This window comes from Toxorhynchites rutilus, chromosome 2, assembly GCF_029784135.1.
Source record: "Toxorhynchites rutilus septentrionalis strain SRP chromosome 2, ASM2978413v1, whole genome shotgun sequence".
NCBI lineage: Eukaryota > Metazoa > Arthropoda > Insecta > Diptera > Culicidae > Toxorhynchites > Toxorhynchites rutilus.
This window is the reverse complement of record NC_073745.1, coordinates 193,678,952-193,692,519: the sequence shown is the minus strand read 5'-3', so window position 1 is coordinate 193,692,519 and position 13,568 is coordinate 193,678,952. Positions and strand designations below refer to the sequence as shown.

The 13,568-nt window shown below is 38.7% G+C and overlaps 1 protein-coding gene across 4 annotated transcripts in view; it reads left to right on the top strand.

Annotated features, from left to right (window-relative positions):
* Positions 1–13,568, top strand: part of LOC129764248 (semaphorin-1A) — a 204,805-nt gene that overhangs the window by 137,207 nt on the left and 54,030 nt on the right. Inside the window, exon 1 of one of the 4 annotated variants that reach the window (XM_055763151.1) lies at positions 8,862–9,227. The exons of 2 other annotated variants lie outside the window; for them this stretch is intronic. The gene's annotated coding sequence lies outside the window, so the exon portion shown is untranslated. Of the gene's footprint in view, positions 1–8,861; positions 9,502–13,568 lie in introns of those variants that run through there. One more of the 4 variants, XM_055763150.1, reaches the window with a different exon arrangement.

The following is a 13,568-nucleotide window of genomic DNA, read 5'->3' as shown; positions in this document are numbered from 1 at the left end:
GATATATTACCACCAGTGCCCCGATGTCTGCTGCCCAAGTTTTAATCATTGGCGGCGACAGAATCGAGTCACAAGAAAACTGCTCTTTGCTGTTTTCGTTTATCAATTGACACTTTTTGCGCAGTTAGATTAAAACTGATCACAGAAATAAAACTAAATAACGTCATCCGGTCCCACGTCGGACGGCCAACACGAGACACGGTGTCGCCATAGACGCAACAACAGCAGCAGCGAGGAAAAATGAAAACGTTGATGGGCGGATAACAGACCCGATTGTGTAACATTTTCTTTGAACGTAAGTGGGAATGAATACTGGACTGGCAAGTGTGTATTACCGATTAACGACAGCTAGTTTTGCATTCGCGAAGCGTTGCGCTTTTCCCACTTTGAACGCATTCGTAGCAAAATGACGCAGAGGTAGAACATTGCTTCAACCTACATGCGGAACATTGTCAGGAATTAGAATGCTGCTGCTGCTAGGCTATGATGACGACTTCAATCGTGTCTCGTTGTTAGGGTTTTATTTTAAATTTCAAATTGGAATTGTAATTGATTTTATCAAAGAGCCTCTTACCGCAAATCGCGCGAGTGCTGCGCGTGGTCGTCATGTGATTGAATGTAGTGATCCCCGATAATCGTTCGATTAATCGATTAATCGAATACTTCATACAGAAATCGATTATTAATCGAACGAATACTGAACAACCAATAATCGAAGCGAACGAATAGTTTACGTCGATTAATCGATCCAAGCCCAGAGCAAAAAACAGGAAGTGGGTTATATCTATGGTATAACCGCAAGGGTGACGTTGGACTATCGTTGATTTAGAGATCATTTGTTTGAAGTTGAATCTAAATCCATTCTGAATGAATCAATAAATGAATATTTGGGGGACGAGAAAACGAGAGCGTTACGTTGGAGGCACAAGGTGTTATGCATCCAATATAGGATACGAAAAACCTTGTTCTGAAGAATAATCTTTACCAGCTTTCCTGCTAACTGTACTTGATTAACAAATCACAAACCCAAATGTATTATATGGATAGAAAACATTAAAATAAACTCTTTCGCTTGAATGTAATTTTCAATTCCAAGGGGAACTGGCAGATTATTTTCCAGCAACGATTAGATATTTCCAAATTTTCCTCGATACTGGAAGCCCACCAGTGGTTAATGCTAATTCGATAACCACCTGTTAATAGCACTTGGTTGAAACATATTTGGTCACAGTGTTACATGGATAGAAAACATTCAAATAAACCCTTTCACATGAATGTATTTTTAAATTCCCAGAGGAACTGATCGATTATTTTCCGGATCTTTATCGATGCTGAATGGCATCCAAACGGAAAGAACTCCGTGCGTGTATGTGTGTGTGTAGCGGCTGCTTCGATGGTCATCTTCTCTTCTCCTGAAGGATCGGCTTCTCTGTGCTCCCTCACAGTTTCAAACAAACTGTTTGCGTTTCAGGGCAGATCTCGATCCTTCGCTGTCCAGCACCCTCAGCAACAATGTTGTCTTGTCGATGTCCTCACGAAAAATGAATGCGTCTCACCACCAGAATATCGCTTAAGTATGCTTTTTGTGCGTGATTGAATCGAGAGAAGGCGTGGTTTACGATGGCAATTTGGAAGGCAAACTAGAGGGGAATGAACTCTCTGAGCTCGAAACTTTCGGCGACTGAGCAATAATCGATTGCGTACGCATACAATATTGGATACGGAAATATCCTACTGATGGGGAAGAATAATCTTCAGAAGCTTTCCTGCGATTTACACTTGGTTGAAAAATTACAAAATCAAATGTATTTGATCGCTGTGTTATATGGTTAGAAAACATTAAAATAAACTCTTTCACATGAATGTATTTTTAAATTCCCAGAGGAACTGGCAGATTATTTTCCAGAAATGATTAGATCTTTCTGGAACTTTCTCGATGCTGAATGGCATCCAAACGGAAAGAATTCTGCGCGTGTATGTGTGTGTAGCGATGTCTTCCCGGGGAACCGTTTGTGGCATCACTCTCCTCCTGATGGATTCCCTTCTGGCCTAGGGTGCACAAACAGGCTCTTGGTGACACCGTTCATCCGCGCTTTCATGATAAACGAAGAGTTTCACCACAACAGCGACAACATGCTCCAATCGCTGTTCAATTAGAACTGAGTGGATTTCCGAGTGGCGCTCGCTTATATACCGATTGGTGATTTCAATAGCCTGTTTTGATAGCAATTTTAAGACTATTGAAACAAGTTTTTGGATCAAAAAGTAACAAGTATAGAACGCGTAGACATTTTATCTTTCGAATGAAGTGTTTATCATACCATTTCGTTCAGTTGTTTAGGAGCTATTAACGCTCAAAATCTCGGTCTCCGGCGTAACGCTTTCGTTTTCGAAACTTTGATTTTACACCCCGGTATAGAAATGAAAGACGTAGTCCTACGTCAAAAAAGTACGGCCACTGCAGTTTTATCCTGAAAATCAACCAATGACGGCGCTCCCCTTAACTCGTAAACGAAGCTCAATGCCGTCAACGCGAATTGACCTTCCTTTAGGAGTTTAGGGGAGCGTAAAAGATAATAATTGTTTTTCAGGCGGAATGAATACGTTTTTGATTCCAGATGGCTTTCTAACAAATTTGAAATATTAGTCTAACTTATTATTGCTTTCAGTATGACGATTAATCGATTAATCGATTATTTGGGGCGATTAATCGTATCGAATAACAAACTGCTGAAAAGTATTCGATTAGTTGATGAACGATTAATTTCAAAAATCGGGGATCACTAATTGAATGTTCTCGCTACACACGGACTTTTCTAGCTAATTGCCCTTAAAACTGTACTTATGCAAAATCACCGCTTTTTTATTCGCTCTCTCATTCACCCAATCATAGGGCACTGGATAAAGGTGTACCCCACTCATAAACGTTCCGAGAAGTTATGGTGACAGCATGTCTCGTGTGTACTTTTTCGAACGAAATCACACCCGACTTTAATAGTTCTACGGAAAGAATGTTCATTTATCCAGATTTGTAAGTTTGTAACATTCGTTACAAACTATTGTACCATGTTTTTCTACATTGGCTGGCATGTTGAAAATGATAATCAAGTTGTGTCGCATGTCAGTTCGTATTAATCAGTGTCATTTTCGGTGTGATTCATCGCGATGACAAAAATGACAATCCGATTGTGGCGCACTCTTTGATGGAATGATATTGTGCTTTTTTGCATACTCACAGCGTAATTATATTTTCACATAAGGGTGCGTTCGTCAAAAAAATATTGTAAGGGGTTGTGTCCAGGACACGACCGCATTTTCGACGTAGGACTACGGAATTATTTAATCCGAATATAATCAATAGAACATATTAGATATATTAGATATATAACATATCTCATACTAGATATATTATTTTTCTTTATTAAATTCATCTTGAAAGTGTGTTCACTTCGCCTGAAAATCCCGCCCAAAACTGATTTTTTTATATAAGTATTCGAACATTCCCTCTTTCTTACTGAGCGAACGTTCGTGGGTTCAATCGAAGAACTTTTCATTGATTAATGTCCTAACTGACCCTTTTGTAGAACATATGAGAATCAATTTTATTAACATTCTCTTAAAGTTTTCAAAAATATAAAAATATAATCTCACCATAACATCGATCTGCGGGCAGAGACAATACAAGAAAATGAAGACGGCTCAGATCGGACGATTCGGTCCACGGGTTTTGCGCTTAGTAACATGTTATTTGCTGATTAATGCGAACTGACATGCGACACAACTTGATTATCATTTTCAACATGTGTTATTTATACGGCCATTCCATGCCAAACCGATATAGTGGTTCTCAGATTTTCGTCAAAAGTGGTAGTGTTGTTCTTTCTCGCAAATTATGAGATCCGTATTTTTTTTATTTTTTTGTTAGGGCGACCATTCCCATTTTACGGTGGTCAAAAAAAACATTTTTTCGCATTTTTGCCAGAAATGACTTTTTTCAAAAATTCATAACTTTTGAACTACTAGACCGATTCTGATGATCGACATATCAAATTAATCTCTTTCAAACTCAAAGAACCTTGTTCCGTGTATGTCGCAGAAATGAGTGCGATATACTATGCTCTAGGGATCATTGAAACACTGCCCATCGACCATTATTTTATTTTTTCAGACAGTCTCAGCTCAATAGAGGCAATCCACTCAATGAAAGTTGATAAACGCTCATCTTATTTCCTAACAAGAATAAGACATCTATTGAGTGTTTTGGTTGGAAAATTATTCATGATTACCTTAGAATGGGTTCCCTCTCATTGCTCGATTCCTGGGAATGAGAAAGCGGACTCGCTAGCTAAGGTGGGCGCTTCAGAAGGCACACTTTTTGAAAGGCGAATTGCCTATAATAAATCTTTTCAGATTCCTCGTCAGCACACACTCGTTAGTTGGCAGCGCATGTGGAGTGAAGATGAGTTCGGTCGTTGGTTACACACGATTATCCCTAAGGTCTCGACGAGTGCTTGGTTTAAGGGATTGAATGTAGGTCGTGATTTCATTCGCGTGATATCTCGACTTATGTCCAATCTCTACAACCTAAACGCGCATCTCTATCGCATTGGGCTCGCAGCAAACAATCTTTGTGATTGTGGCGATGGCTACCACGACATCGAGCATATTGTCTGGTCGTGTATCCGGTTCCATGCTCCTCGCTCTCAGCTCTCTAGAGCACTGAGAGCAAAAGGCAGACAATCGGATATCCCCGTCCGGGATATCTTAGGTAGCCGTGATCCTGATCTTCTGCTTCATCTATACCTGTACCTCAGAAACGCCGATGTCAACGTTTAATGATGTTTCCTTCGTTGTGTCCCTGTTTCATATGTGCAGTCCACTGATAATTCAACAAGAGCCAAAGGTTGTACCGCTCATGACAACTCTACACGAGCTGATGATTGTACCGGCTAGTGATCATTCTATCCTGGATTCCTCGAGTCGAGAAGACGCACCACGCTAGATATGGGGTACAGACTAGGGGGCGTTGCTGATTAATGGTCAGCTGCATCCCAATAGGAAGTATCCCGTGTCGGGCACACGTACAGAGCATTGAAGACTGCAACATCCCAATTACGAGAACACTTGTAATACTCGAGCCGACCGCGAGTAATCGGTTACATATTAGGCTGTCAAAAAAGTCCTGCGGTATTTTTTTTGAATTTTCATTTGTTCATAAAATTAGTTACAATCATCTGTTTTAAGTCAAATATGAGCCGTTTTGTTCGATGACTTGTTCCCAACGAGATGCCAACTTCATAATACCCCTGTTATAGAAGCTCGCTTCCTGATTGGCAAAAAACTCGGATAGCCAATTTTCACAGGCCTCTTTTGTGGCTAAGTTCTAGCTAGCTCGTTCGCCATGGACAAAAACAGATGGTAGTCACTTGGTGCAATGTCCGGACTATACGGCGGATGCAAAAGAACCTCCCATCCGAGCTCCCGGAGCTTCTGGCGCGTCACCAAAGAAGTGTGTGGCCTGGCGTTGTCCTGATGGAAAACAATGCGGCCTCTGTTTATCAAAGATGACCTCTTCTTCATGAGTGCTACCTTCAAGCGGTCCAGTTGTTGGCAGTACAGGTCCGAATTGAGCGTTTGGCCATAGGGAAGCAGCTCATAATAAATTATTCCTTGACAATCCCACCAAACACACAGCAGAACCTTCCTGGCCGTTAATGAGGGCCTGGCCACCGTCTGAGCCGCTTCAGCGGGCTTCGACCACGACCGTTTGCGCTTGACCCACTTTTCATCGCCAGTCACCATCCGCTTCAGAAACGGGTCGATTTTGTTGCGATTCAGCAGCGATTCACATGCGTCGATACGGTCAAAGATGTTTTTTTTGCGTCAATGTGTGTGGCACCCATATATCGAGCTTCTTTGTGAATCCAAGCATCTTCAAATGGTTAATAACGGTTTGATGACTTATCCCCAGCTCTTGACCGATGCTACGGCTGCTACTATGCCGGTCTTTCTCGGCTAATTCAGCGATTTTGTCGCAATTTTCGACGACAGGCCTTCCGGAGCGTGGCGCATCTTCGACGACCTCTACACCAGAACGAAAACGTTGAAACCATCGTTGTGCGGTGGAAATGGAAACTGTATCGGGTCCATAAACTGCACAAATTTTATTGGCAACTTGAGATGCATTTTTGCCTTTGTCATAGTAGTACTGTAAAATATGTCGGATTTTCTCTTTATTTTGCTCCATATTTGCGACACTATAACTCACGAACGACTTAACCGAACAAAACACTGTCAAGGACTATATTATAGCGCGGACTATATTATATAATACCTTTCCAACAAGCTATAGTATGACTCGATACAATGAATACAACTAGAACTACGCGCTTACAACGACACCTCGCGGAAATACCGCAGGACTTTTTTGACAGCCTCAAAAATGAAAAAAACGCCCCTCTGGTTTCGACATATGTTATGCGAAAAATCCTCAGCTTTTCAGAAAAAAATATGAAAAAATATACCGCCCTAGGTCCAGAGACTATGAAAACAATAAAAACGAATACAATCAATAATAACGAGAACAGAATTCGAACGAAACGAGAACGAGACAAAAAATCGAATCCTTATGTGATTTAAAACAAAAAAGCTCTTTATCAATCTCCTTCTAAATGCAGCCACTTTTGAAATTTAAAAAAAATATTTCTAATTTATTGTCTTTAAATGATTGTTGACATACAAAAATTCCATGAGCCTGATTCTCGAATACACTTCACGGTGGAAACGAAATAAAACGTATTTGCGATGACAACGGTACGGTGTCGACATCTGGATACGAAATTAGTTTCCCACTAAAACTTATAATTATAATATCAAATAATCTTCAGATAAAATTTTTGTATGAGATTATTATACAACATGAAGAAAACAAAGTTTTCCATTCACATTGAACACCAGTTTAATACGAAGAAGTTAATTCTCATTAATGATTTTTATTTGAAAAGTACTCATTCTGCCTGAAAACTCATTATTATCTTCGACACTTCACTAACTCGTAAAACGTAGTTCAATGGCGTGCCGTTTATTTCGTTTCCACCGTGAAGTGTTTTCGAGAATCAGGCCAAATGTTTCGAAAATTCATAAAAATTAGATGTTCCACAAAGTTCGTCAAAAATAGTTTTACCATCTTGGGTTTATTTTTTAAATTGTCTACATGACTTCTATTATATATTAAAAAAATTAAATAATACATTTATAAATTTAGAAAAAAAATATAATTGAAAAAGACAATAAATTAGAAATATTTTTTCAATTCAATCTCGAGAATTGCTGTATTTAGAAGGAGATTGATACAGAGCTTTTTTATTTTAAATCCCATGAAGATTCATAATTTGTGGCTAAAAATTATTGTTAACATACAAAAATTCGAAGTTTCGAAAATTCATCAAAATTCGATGTTCCACAAAGTTCGTCAAAAATCGTTTTACCATCGTGTAGTCATTTTATAAATTTCCTACATGACTTCTTTTTTATATTAAAAAATAAAAAAAAATAAAAAATATGTATTTTATATATTGCAAATTGAAGTTTTTTTTGTAAATGAAAAAAAAAACACTTATTTTTTGCTCAGTGTATATTTTTTCACGTTTGAACAATCAATAATTTCTAAGACACCATTTCGGTAGGACCCATAGCTTTTGAGATATAAATTATCAAAGATTTCTCTTACTAAAATCGATACGCCCTTTTCAAAAGTTACACCTGAGTCAAAAAATTCCCAAATGTTGTGAAAAACTCATATTTGGCAGAAAAGATGCTGTTTATTGTGTTACAGCGTCAAATGCACAAATCAAAGCACGTGTTTTTAAGAGTGTCGAAATGTTTGTATGTATGGAGCAGACTACTCATTCTCTCAAACTGAATGTCAGGTTCAGAATTGTACTCAAAAAAAACCCAAATGATGCCAAGTAGGGACTGAACCAAGATCCGCTGAGTTGCAAGGCTTTCTTATAGTAACTTTCAACATTTTTGGCTGGTTCGTCAATCCATTTCAACTTTCAACTAATTCAAACTGTTTAGGGATTTGGGAAAAGTGTTCCCGTGGCCGAGTGGTTAGCGTTACACATCATCATGTCGGTGGTTCGGGTTCGATTCCCATTCTGGCCGAGGAATTTTTCGTCAAAGAATTTTCGTCCGACTTGCACTGTGATCACGCGTATCCTAGAGCTTGCCACTCCGGAATACATTCAAGGCGTGTTATATGGCATAGAAATCTCAACTAAGTGCTACTAACAAAAATGACGCAAGTAATACTACGTTGAAAAGGCAAAAGTTCCACTAGGAACATTAGTTCCACCCAAGAAGAAGGCATTATGGAATCATAATGTTTCTGTTTTCTAATGTGTCTCCCTTCCTGAAAGACCTAGTCCTACGTCAAAAAGTAAGACACGATTCGAACCACATAACCGATGCGTAAAAGCAACACTCGAGCGCGATTCAAAACGCGATTTATTGTCCATTCCTGTGGCGACTCGGAGTGATCTATTTTGCAGATCGTAAAAATTCTTCGCTGCCGTCAACAATTCGAACCAATAAACGTCAATCCGAGGTTCGGTACGCCTGAGAACAAATGTGGCTAGATGAGATAAGTCAAGTGATTGAAGGCGTATATATTCAAATTGATTTTGTCGTATTCCGACAAAGTGATCGACGTTCGTTCGTTTGTTCGAATATGTGTGTATAAGTTGTTCAAGAGAACGCGTATATTCGATCGCACGATCTGCCCGTGTGCCACCTGTACCGTCGTCATTTGGTTCCATTTTAATTCTTGTTTTTTTTATTGCCTCGCTTGGCGTATACTCAAAGCAGGTTTTTCAAGCAGCAGCAGCGACTTCGCTCGCCTTGGCTGCCAAACAAGAAATAGACCGGCAGTTCCAGTCAGTCAGTACGAGATTGGCGCGCGGTGACAATAGAGACAGCGCGGTTCACGCGATCGTCGTTTGTTCGATAGTTTGGTGGATTTTAGCGCGCGACAGCGCAAGGGCAAAACGGTGTGTGGAAGTGATTGCCAAAAAAAAATCTCAACGACAACAACATTGTCTTATTGATCGAAGGTGTTTTCAATCAAGAGATCCGTCGGTTCAAGGATGCTAGCACCAGAAGTGCGTGTTCTACAGTCTACATGAGCTGAACGACGCATGTGGCTGCGTTTCGCACGTGTAAATTGTGTAAGTGCGAATGTAATTTTCATATTAAAAGATAAACGAATTTGTACAGCCGAGAGTGAGAGTGAGTGTGATAATGGCAGCTTAATCCAATTGGAGATAATAAATCTATTGTGTTACATGGCGCGATGGTCGTCTGTTGTATTTATTTTTGTCAGCCGCCAGTGAATAGTGAATATGTACTCTGAACGACGAGTATCAACATAACAACATATCATCATATAACCTCCGTACGAAATTGATGAAGAATCAAGGAAACATAGCCAATCGTTCCGAGGTAAACTGCTGCTTCTATGAATATGATCATTTTAATCATTTAATTAACGCATTGTCAGCGTAGAATCTGTGCGTAGTGCGCGTCCAAAACACAAAACACAAATATTTATCTGTTGACTACCTCAACTAGAAAAACCCGCGGCCCAACCCTCAAAACAACACGGAGAGAAGCAAGCAATCAAAAACACCACGCGCAGCTAAACAACGACGGCGGGAAGTCACTTCACTTCCATCGGTCATCAGCTTAAGCGAGGCGTCTGTTTTTCAAAGCCATGAATAATTCATGGTAACTTTCTATCCCCGTGGCTTCGTCGAGTTGGTTACCACCACCGGTGTTGTTAGAAAGTGTCTTCATTTAGCTCTAGCGTAGCAGCGCCGTGAAACACTGATGGTTATTAATGTCAAATTGGACGCGGAGAATCTGCAATTCTTTTTTGGCTTATGTGTGTGGTTTTGCGATTGCAGAAAATGTACCACTTAAAGTATTGTTCATTCATCGGCTTTTTTCAGTGGCAACTTATTTTCCGCTGCTTGCTAATAGATGGCTCCAGTAGTCGACCTGTGCTGATCGGTCTCGACACATCCAGAACGTCATGAACCAAACTAGATATATGCTGATAAAACTTGCCCGGCGTTTTCAGCATGAGCTGTTGAAACCGAACGACACCATCACTGAGGAACGTTATCGGGTTCAACTGATGCTTTTGAGTCAAGCACTGCGCGCAAATCGGCAATATACGAGCAAAGGCACAAACAAGTAATTTCACGGCATGACAACGCATGGCCTCACGTTGCCAAACCCATGATCGGGCTGGTCAGTAGTTCCGCTCATATGAAAACATAGAAAAAAAAATATTCGTGGATGACCTCAAAATACAATGATAGAAAAAGCTTTGAATAACTCTAGAGATACACTACCATTTTGAACTATGCCGGTATTTTTGTGCACAACATTTCACACTGATCGGCTGAATAGTTTAGTAATATTCCATAAGTACTCCCTTCACATTCTTCTCTACTTACAACCAAGTATGGAAAAGTTCATTCGCTCATTTCTCCACACCTAATTATAAATCACTCTTGTATCTGCTCGGAATAATCATGGCGAAGAGCAAGCAATCATGAGATTGCACGATGAATCATTTTTCACTCTCCGACCATCATTCGGGACTGAGACAACATAACAAAACAAAGAGTGGAAAACAACATTCGATGCATGAATACTCCTTTGGAAGGAACGCACGGAACAAAATAACGAGTGAGTCAAAATAGACTCTATCTGAGTGTATGTATAATTTTATTTTCCCTTCTACTCTCTTTCTTGTCAATGCAAATGCACATGAATCTACCTTTCCGCTCACCAATAACTTGCGTTAATGTGGTCTTTTGCGTTGGCTTAGATCGTTTCATACTAACACAAAAAAATGTCATTGCAATAGTGCACAGAAACCAACTCGATTTCAACTATTTACCTGTATTTTACTGCCGCGATCGAGGCTGCAACGATTGCTATTTGAGTAAAAAACAAAGGATTTTACGGAGACACTCGCTGGCTCAAGCAAAAGTCTCCAATTTGATTCTCTCACCATCTAACGTTATTCCGAAAGGGCAAATGAGAGAATGCAAAATTCTCTGAGAATAGATGAGCGGAATCGAGACAGTATTTTCCTGTTAAACTCGAGAATGAACTTTGCGAAGATGATAGGTGAATGTTTTCTGTCTCAAATAAAGTGAGGCATAAACAAAGAATAGAAGACTGAGTTTTATCTGTGAATGAGTGTTGTTGGACGAATTTCGATGCGATTTTGCCCATACCTGCTTACAACACAGGATATGAGGGAAATTGGTAGGACCAAAGTCGCATAATTAACTCTATTCCCTATTTCTTTCCCTTCCCCTATTTATTTTCTCTCTCTCCCCTCATTCGATTTCTTATTTTTCCTCTCTCTCTCTCTCTCTCTCTCTCTCTCTCTCTCTCTCTCTCTCTATTTCTATCTTTTTCTCTATCACTTTCCTCTTCCACTTTTCCTTCCTAGCCCTGTCTCTTTTCTTACTTTATTTAATGTTTGCTTCATCTTTTCGTCTTTCTTTTTACTCTCTCTCATCTCTCTCTCTCTCTTTCTTTCATCTCTCTCTCTCTCTCTCTCTCTTTCTTTCATCTCTCTCTCTCTCTCTTTCTTTCATCTCTCTCTCTCTCTCTTTCTTTCATCTCTCTCTCTCTCTTTCTTTCATCTCTCTCTCTCTCTCTTTCTTTCATCGGCTAAACACGCATCAAAACCAAATCCTCAATTCTCCAACGCTGAATAGCTGCTATATCCCACAAGTATCCGTTTACCCGTCGAAACATGTACCGATTAAGAATGGCTCTCCAACTTGACGCGCAATCCGTCACAGCTACCATTGCAAGATCTCCAATGGACGCGCTCATATTTGTGTATGTGTCTCATCGTACTCGAAAACCCTTGAATACAAAATTTTCATATCGATCTATTTTCGAGTCAATACAAAACATACATATAGGCTGATCAAAATTCGTTAACAACAAAAGTGTTAGATCAGTCATGCTCGTCTTGCTCTAAAACATTTCTTTACTTACAAAGTAAATGTCGAAAACGTTGCATTCTATCACTAGTTTATTCAATAATTAAACAATACAAACAAATGATTCCTAAACCAATAGTAGTCTTACTTAAACCTTGCGGTTATATCATTATACCCATATTTTTTTCTCCATAGAAGAATGATCAGCATGCCAAAGTTGGAGAATTCAATTGAAAATATAATTAAATTGAAAACTTCGTCGGGATTTATTACAGCATTTATGAATTTTTCATTTGTCACTTTGCTTAACATTTCGTTTAGATCGTTAAACGCTTTCAGACGATTTCTATCATAGCTATTTACGATAACTGATGAAATTTCGGAACCAGTTTATTTGAAATAGCCATGAATGTTCAAAATTGAACTGCTAATGAGCAGTATAGTCGTTTTTTCCATTCAAATTCCCAATATGAATTGAATTTACGAATTCAAAGTAGCTATTATTTTTATTCCATTAAACAAATGAATATTACACTGATTTCTAATTACACTAATTATACGCCACCTTTTAAAAATGATGGTGCAATTTATAAAATTTTTGAAATGCGTTCGCACAACGAATGATAGCACAAAAGTATGCACCATAATTAAAATCTCTTGTACACAAATTTTTATGCCGATCGGTTCAGCAGTGTTTGAGTCTATAAACCCTCCTCATTTGTTTTTATTTACCTCGTAGGATTTGAGGGCAACTATTGTCACTATTTTTTTCTCTCTCTCAATCTCTCTCTTTCTCTTGCTCTCTCTATCTCTTTCTATCAGTCTCCTTTCCTCTTTCTATACTCTTCCATTTGTTTTTTTATATCTCTCTCTTACCTCTCTCATCACTCCCTTATACAATCAAAGAAACTCATATTTGTGTATGTTTAGAAAAAAATATATACTTTTTGAATTTTAGAGCCTCACATTTCTCAAAATGTTTCTCTAATAGTATACATTTGGGATGAAGTTTACAATTTTGAGTAGTTTATATTTGAAGCATTCAATTTCTTTTGTATCGGTCACTGTCACTCGGGTGCCAATGAAAATGGTCATCTCGAATTTCAAAAAGTTACCCAAAAAAAAAGTTTACCGTCTTGAAAAATCGTCCTATTCAAAATATCAGCTCAATCGGACTTAAGGGAGGGTGACGCAAAGCGGTCAAAGGTTCAGTTTTTTTGAAAATTTAAATATCACTCAAGGTGGGAGTAAAGGAAAATTATATTTTCGATTTTTTTTATGCCAAATGTCTTAAAATTGCATAAAACGTCGAAATCTTCTGTCATCTCGGAAAAGGATTGTCAAAAATCGATACTCTTTTTAAGACATTTTGCATAAAAAAATAAAAAACCCCGATTTCCGGTGATTTTTTGATTTTCCAAAAAAATCAAATTTTAACGTCTGTGACACTAGTGAATGAAGTCCGATTGAACTTATTTTGGGTATTGGGTATTTCATCCTAGAGATGACAGTATTTTAATACATTTG